This window comes from Bombina bombina, chromosome 5 (assembly GCF_027579735.1).
Source record: "Bombina bombina isolate aBomBom1 chromosome 5, aBomBom1.pri, whole genome shotgun sequence".
NCBI lineage: Eukaryota > Metazoa > Chordata > Amphibia > Anura > Bombinatoridae > Bombina > Bombina bombina.
The window spans coordinates 747,468,129-747,475,846 of NC_069503.1; positions in this window are offsets into that span (position 1 = coordinate 747,468,129).

The following is a 7,718-nucleotide window of genomic DNA, read 5'->3' on the forward strand; positions in this document are numbered from 1 at the left end:
TGTTATCCTGCAAAGTAGTGGTGAGGAAACGCAGGTCCCTGCGCTTCTGTAACGTTGCTGGGCAGAGATCTGAGAAGATTTTCAGTGCCACTCCTGCATGTTGTATAGGGTGTTTGTTTCTGCTGCCCCTAAGTATGTCTTCTTTATCCTTATAATTCAACAGTCTGAGAATGACATCCCTCGGGGGAGCTTTTGGTGACGGCTTTGGGCGTAAAGCCCTATGGGCTCTTTCAATGTTGATCTCCTGTGCCATTGGTGTGCCTTTGATCACACGGAAGAGATCCTGTAGATATCCCTGTAGGGCATTTGGATTAACTGTTTCAGGAGTCCCTCTGATACGCAAATTGTTCCGCCGGCCACGGTTATCTAAATCCTCCACACAATCCATTAGATTCTGTACCATATTCGCAGTCTGCTGTGTTTGTGATGTGGTTTCTCTCAGCTGCCCCTGTATCACATCTTGTGTCTGTTCTACAGTTGTAACTGTATGTGATAATTCAGTTACGTCTCTGCGCAGCTCACTGAATACATTTGTGATCTCTGAAACTACTTCTTTAATATCCTCCTTTTATGAGAGGGTTTTAAGATCTTCCTTGGTAACATATTGGGGGGGACATGATATGACAAAGAAGCTTGTAAGGAATCGTCATCTTTATTTTGGTGTGCTGCTTGAGTTTCCTCTGCTGCTTGTGTATCTGCAGTTTTGAGAAAATAATTCATATTCCTTGTTTTTGTCCCCTTGTCTGGCACATTAGATCTCTTTTGCGCCATATTTATTTGCCCTAAGCCTGTCCTAGTGTTGACTGCTATCTCCAGAACCTCTGCTCTTAACAGTAGTAGGCGTGGGGTATCTCACAACAAGTCAGTTGTCCCTCTATTTCTAGGGTTCTGTTAGGTTACAGGAATCACAAAAGTTTGTTTAATAACTTCCCTAGCAGTATATCAAAGTAGTAAGACTGACCTTTAAACGCTGCTAGCCCAAAGAGAAAATATATGCTGTTAAAAGTTCAGTCCTCACAGTTCCATTTCCAGCCCCAAGATCTGTCTATATCCTTTTCAACAGATAAGCAGAGAAAGGATTGAGACAAAGAAATAATGTTAAGGCCTATTAATATTTATAGATTCTGGCCCATATGAAAGTTAGTATTATAGAAATTAATACTAATTGGAGGAGCCTATAGCCGGAGTTTTTAAATGATACTGTTTATGGTTGTGGCGATAAATGTGTAAAAGCACCAATGTTGCAAGTGTTCAAACTTGGCTTACCCAGTTTCTGTCCTGATGTCCCCCTCGCATACCACCCTATATTGCTCTAGCACTGCTTACTTGTGTTGTCGGCTGAGCTGGTATTGGGCCCTATTGTGGCTTATGTATTTTTATTCAAAATCTGTTATCAAACCCCTCCGGTGCCTATTGTTTCCACAGCAGATCACCTACTTCTGCAGACCTTACAGGCTTACCCAGCACAGATATCGGATCGGTCTATGTTCGTCCGTTCACTTCCCTGTTCACAGTGTTTGCCTGCCTCTCCTACTGAAGTCCTCTGGTTCCTGGCCTGAGACCAACAGCGGCTTTTGAAACAATCAGTGGGGACAGGTTGTATGTCCAGTTCCGTCTTTACCAACTCTAGTCAGGCTGCAGCCCGTTGCGGGCAATATTACCGCAGTACCCGTCCTTTTTCACAACTCTTGTGTGCCTCATTTATAAATATCCTCCGGTCCTTGGCAAGAGGCAGACACCGGTCTTTGGGTTAGTCTGTGCGGGTAGTTTTTATGCGGCCGGTTCCGTCGTCGACAACTTTAGTCAGGCTGCGGCCCTTCGCGGACGTTATTCCAAGATAGCTGACTTTTTTAGGCAGTTAGGGACAATCTTATTTTACGGTTATGAGCCCCTTGGTTCCTGTGCTCATCTCCAAAGTGTGTCCAGTCTGTTATGCAGGTTTTGTGATATTAGGCCAGCTTTCGGCTCAGGAGCTCTACTCAAACACGGCCATTAACCAGCATAGCCAGGCTCCGCCCCCTTCCTCCTCCTTTTTATTTAAAATTGATCACATTTGTTCTTTATTAAAGGAGGTTTTGGTCACTTTAGAAATTAAGGAAGTTTCTGTTACTGAAGAGGGGTCTTCTAGTCGTTTAAAGTGATTATGCAATTTTAAGGAATTAAAGCCCAGTATCTAAAAATACTCTTAAAAACAGGCTCTCTTTAATTCATTAAACTTTGAAAACACGCTTTTTTTAAAAAAAATACCATTTTGTTACGGTAAACAGACCGCCTATCCTCCGCCCGCATCTCCTCTATTTTTCAAATCGTTGATGAATCAGACTTCCTCCAATCGTTGCGTGCCCCACGAGCTGGACACCAATGGGGGCACACAAGGATTGGAGATAGCCAGATTCGCCATCAATCTGCAAAATAGAGAAGTAGATGGGGGCAGAGGATCAGCGGTCTGTTTACTGTAACAAACAGGTAAGTATTTTTTTTAAAACAAAATTTATGCTTACCTGATATATTTTTCCTGGATATAGTGAGTCCACGGCGTCCTTAATTACTGTTGGGAATATCACTCCTGGCCAGCAGGAGGAGGCAAAGAGCACCACAGCCAGGCACCTCTACACAAGGTGTAGAGGTGCTGGAGGTTTAGTAAAAAAAAACTCTTAAAATAAAGGGCGGGGGCCGTGGACTCATCATATCCAGAAATAAATACATTTATCAGGTAAGCATACATTTTGTTTTCTTTCTTAAGATATCGTGAGTCCACGGCATCCTCAATTACTGTTGGGAACAAATACCCAAGCCAGAGGACTAGGGAGGGACAATACAGGTGGACCTAAAGAGAAGGCACCACCGCTTGAAGAACCTTTCTCCCAAAAGAAGCCTCAGCTGAGGCAAAAGTATAACATTTGAAAAAAGTATGCATAGAAGACCAAGTTGCAGCCTTGCAAATCTGTTCTACAGAAGCTTCATTTTTTAAAGCCCAAGAAGAAGAGACAGCCCTAGTGGAATGAGCTGTAATTCTCTCAGGAGGCTGCTGTCCAGCAGTCTCATAGGCCAAACGAATTATACTTCTCAATCAGAGAAAAAGAGAAGTAGCAGTAGCTTACTGACCTTTACGTTTCCTAAAGAAACAAACAGGGCAGAAGATTGGTGAAAATTCTTAGTCTCCTGTAGGTAGAGTTGTGCAACTAACGTTCCTTATGAGAAGAAGGATTAGGACATAGAGAAGAAACAACAATTTCCTGATTAATATTTCTATTAAAAACAACTTTAGGAAGGAAACCAATCTTAGTACAAAGAACCGCCTTATTTGCATAAAAGATAAGGTAAGGTGAATCACACTGCAAAGCCGAGAGTTCCAAGACTCTCCGAGCAGAAGAGATAGAAATAAGAAACAAAACCTTCCAAGATAACAATTTAAAATCTATGGAATGCATTGGCTCAAACGGAGCCTGCTGCAAAACTTTAAGAACAAGGTTAAGGCTCCAAGGAGGAGCAACAGACTTAAACACAGGCCTGATTCTGACCAAGGCCTGACAAAAAGATTGCACATCTGGCACATCCGCTAGACGCTTATGTAGCAAAAATAGATAAAGCAGAAATATGACCCTTCAGAGTACTGACCGACAAACCCTTCTCCAGGCCTTCCTGGAGAAAGGACAAAATCCTAGGAATCTTGACCCTACTCCAAGAGTAGTCCTTGGATTCAAACCTATAAAGATATTTACACCATATCTTATGGTAAATCTTTCTAGTAACAGGCTTGCGAGCCTGAATCATGGTCTCACTGACCGACTCAGAAATACCACGATTAGATAGAACTAAGCGTTTAATTTCCAAGCAGTCGGCTTCAGAGAAGTGAGATTTGGATGAAGGAAGGGACCCTGAAGTAGAAGGTCCTTCCTCAGAGGCAGTCTCAAAGGGGGAGAGACAACATCTCCACTAGGTCTGCATACCAGATGCTGCGAGGCCACGCAGGGGCTATTACAATCACTGACACTCTCTTCTGTTTGATATGAGCAAGGAGAGCAAACAGAGGAAATGGGTATGCCAGCCTGAAATCCCAAGGGACTGCCAGAGCATCTATTAGAGCGGCCTGTGGATCTCTTGACCTTGAACTGTACCTTGGAAGCTTGACATTCTGCCGAGACGCCATCAGATCCATCTCCAGCACCCTTAATGAAAAAAAATCAGCTCCCTACGGGGGTAAAATAGCGTATAAGCAGCATTAAAATTAACTAACAAAAGTAATATAGAAACAGTATAAAAACAATCGAGCCAAGGCCTATAGCTGTGAAAGTGAAGTTAAGGTACCTTAAAACGTCTATAGTAGATTCCAATGAAACACTGTATAAGGATGAAATTTGTTACCTATGGAGGCCGATCTTACGGCTTGTGTCCACTTCGGCGTTACCAACTGTGACCTAGATGCGGTTATTTATGAGAAACTCACGTGATTCTCCTGATGTCACTGAGGTGAACTTGAAATCGCTTTTTATAGCAATAAAAGAGCAACACTGTAGCGATAAAGATAACCAGATGGTAAATGGAGTCAATCAATTGCTAGCAAAAAAGAAAAGGACACTATGTGTCGCAGGGATTCCCAATAGAAAGGGTTGCTTCGAGTGTTTCAAAATAGATCTTCAGTCCATGTCCCCTCTTTCTTGATGGCAGAAGGAAGTCCTGGGGGTCGATGTGAAGAAACTTGGCGGTCACTTGTGGTGAATTTATATTTCAGGGTCACTTTGGATGTCTCGGTGTACTTAGCGGTTATTGCCACTAACCAAGTACATATGACGGTTACTTCCGGTAACGACCAAATGTTGGTGGTTTGTGGAGCTTGGTAGTCGCTAGTAGTGACTGGATGGTTACTCCCGGTGGCTTGTTGAACTTGGCAGTCGCTAGTAGCGACTTGATGGTTACTCTCGGTAGCTTGTTGAACTTGGCGGTTGCTCGTAGCGACTTGATGGTTCCTCCCGGTGGCTTTTTGAGCTTGGTGGTCGCTAGAAGCGACTTGGAAGTTACTTCTAGTGCCTAAGTAAAAGCCAACTTTTCGGCTACTAGAAATAGTGTCTCTGTTAGAGGAGACTTCAGTCCTGGTATGGTGAACAGTAAAAAGGTGACAAGTAATGTCTCAGTCAACGCGTTTCACCCTTAGGCTTTATGAAGACATGTTTGTCTAGGTCATCTTGTTGGCTATTTAAACACTTTAGACTCTTCTGATTGGGTATAAAATTTTATTAGTTTAAGGTGGTATGGATAGAATTCAGCTTAATATCAGTCTTAAGGTGGTAATTTAGCATCCAATATTCTCATATTAATGTGGGTATCTTACAAATATTCTATTCATTCTAGTTCATACATATAGAGCCTATAGGGATATATTACATACTTATAGGAAAATACAAATAAAAAAAATAGAAGAAAAGGAAGACTTAGCAGGAGCAAATTATAAAAAAATATAAACATTTTTAAAAAAAGTTATAAAAAAGGGGAAATGTCCAACTCTGAATTAAGTCCTACTGGATGTAGCGTATCCATATTATAGATCATTTGCGCCTCTAATTTTAGAAGTTGTTTTTCTAGGTTGGCCCTCTCCAATTTTGTTTTACTTTTAATAAGCCCCAAAACCTAAAATGTTTAAGGTTGTTTTTATGAACTTCTCTAAAATGTGAGTATAAATGTGTATCAAGATTTCCCCTGTCAATACATGAGAGGTGTTCCCTAATCCTTTCTCGGAGAGTTCTGGTTGTTTCACCTATATAATATTTTTTACATGAGCATTCAATAATGTAGATAACTCCTTTGTCCTGACATCTTATAGTTTCCTTAATTTTTAATTTGTAATTATTAACTTCTATTTCTTTTATTTTGCAGCTATATTTGCAAGACCGAAAACCAAAACAGGGAAAGAAGCCCATTATCTTATTACCTTCTAAATTTGTCTCTTGACTCTGTGTTTTTATTGGTTTCAATTCACTCTGAGCTAAAATGCTTTTTAAATTCTTTACTCTTCTGTATATTATCCTAGGATGTTCGGGTACTTTGTCTCCTATAATAGGGTCTGTTTGCAACAAGTGCCAATGTTTTTTTAAAACATTAATTATTTTATTGTTACAATTTTTTTTTTCATTACTGGAAACACTTTGTTTATTTTTGTAAGATAAAAGATTTTTTCGATCTACTTTGTCTTTCTTCTTTTGCCAAATTTATAACTCTCTCATCATAACCTCTTTCCTTAAATTTATTTTCTAAGATAAGTATTTGTTTCTCATAATCTATGTTCCTAGAACAATTTCTCTTTATTCTTAGATATTGCCCCTTGGGAATATTATTTGTCCACCTCTCCAGATGGCAACTTTTATAGTGTATGAAGTTATTGGCATCTACTTGTTTGAAATGAGTTGATGTAATTAATTGATTCTCAATTACTTCTATCTCTAAGTCAAGAAAAATAATCTTTTGCTTACTATATGTATATGTGAAATTTATGTTCATATTATTGCTATTCATGTCTTCAAATATCTCTTCCAACTCTGAAATTTCTCTTTTCCACACAAAAATGACATAATCAACATACCTCTTGTATAGTACAAGATTTGCACCCAGTCTATGCTGAGGGAAGAAAGATTCCTCCCAGTATCCCATAAAGAGATTAGCATAGCTGGGTGCAAATCTTGTACCTATAGCCGTCCTTGTCTTCTGGAGGTAAAACTTACCCTCAAAAGAAAAGTAATTTTGGTTCGAAATTAACTTAATACCTTCCAATATAAAGTCCTTCTGTTCTTTCATTAGAGTAGTATCTTTTTCTAAATAAGTCTCTGAGTGGATACCTAATTCATGGTTTATGATAGTATATAAGGATGTGACATCACAAGTCACCAGAGTGTAATTATGTTCCCATTTTGTGTGGTTCAAAATTTGTAGAATCTCTGTGGTATACTTCAGATAAGAAGGGAGTTTTTTTACATAAGTTTGAAGGAATTCATCTATGTATTTTGACAGATTAGATGTTAAAGAGTCTATACCGGAGATTATAGGTCTTCCAGGGGGGTTGGTTAAACTTTTATGTACCTTAGGGAAGGTAATAAAAGATAGGAATATTAACCAATTTAGGTAATAGGAAGCTGTGTTCTCTGTTATTTAAAATATTTTTTGTTTTAGCCCCATCAAGTAGTTTCATTAATCTAAGAGAGAATTTTCTTGTCGGATCTAAGGATAGTACTTCATAAGTATGGGAGTCACCCAATAATCTATATGCTTCCTTTGTTTATTGTAATCTATTCATTACCACAACCCCTCCTCCCTTATCCATAGGTTTAATAATTATGGTCATTTTGAAGATCTTTCAATACCATTCTTTCCTTATGTGTTGTTATTATTTGATTTATTTTTAATGTTGGCTTGTTAGTTTGTACTAATTTTTCAAACATTTCTAAATTTCTACCTTTTTCACTAATGGGATAAAAGGTTGACTTAGGTTTCAATCCTGAATGTTTAAATATTGGGGTATCAGAGATGGAATCTGTTTGTATTGGCTTTGACCAATTCCTCTCTATTGGATTTTTGAGAAAATATCTTTTTAATGTAAGTTTCCTCCCAAATTGACTCACATTAATGTGAGTATTAAATTTATTGAGTTTGGCTGTGGGTGTAAAGCTAAGGCCTAGATTAAGGACCCACTTTTCTTCCTCACTAAGGGGTTTGTCACTAATGTTAAAGAT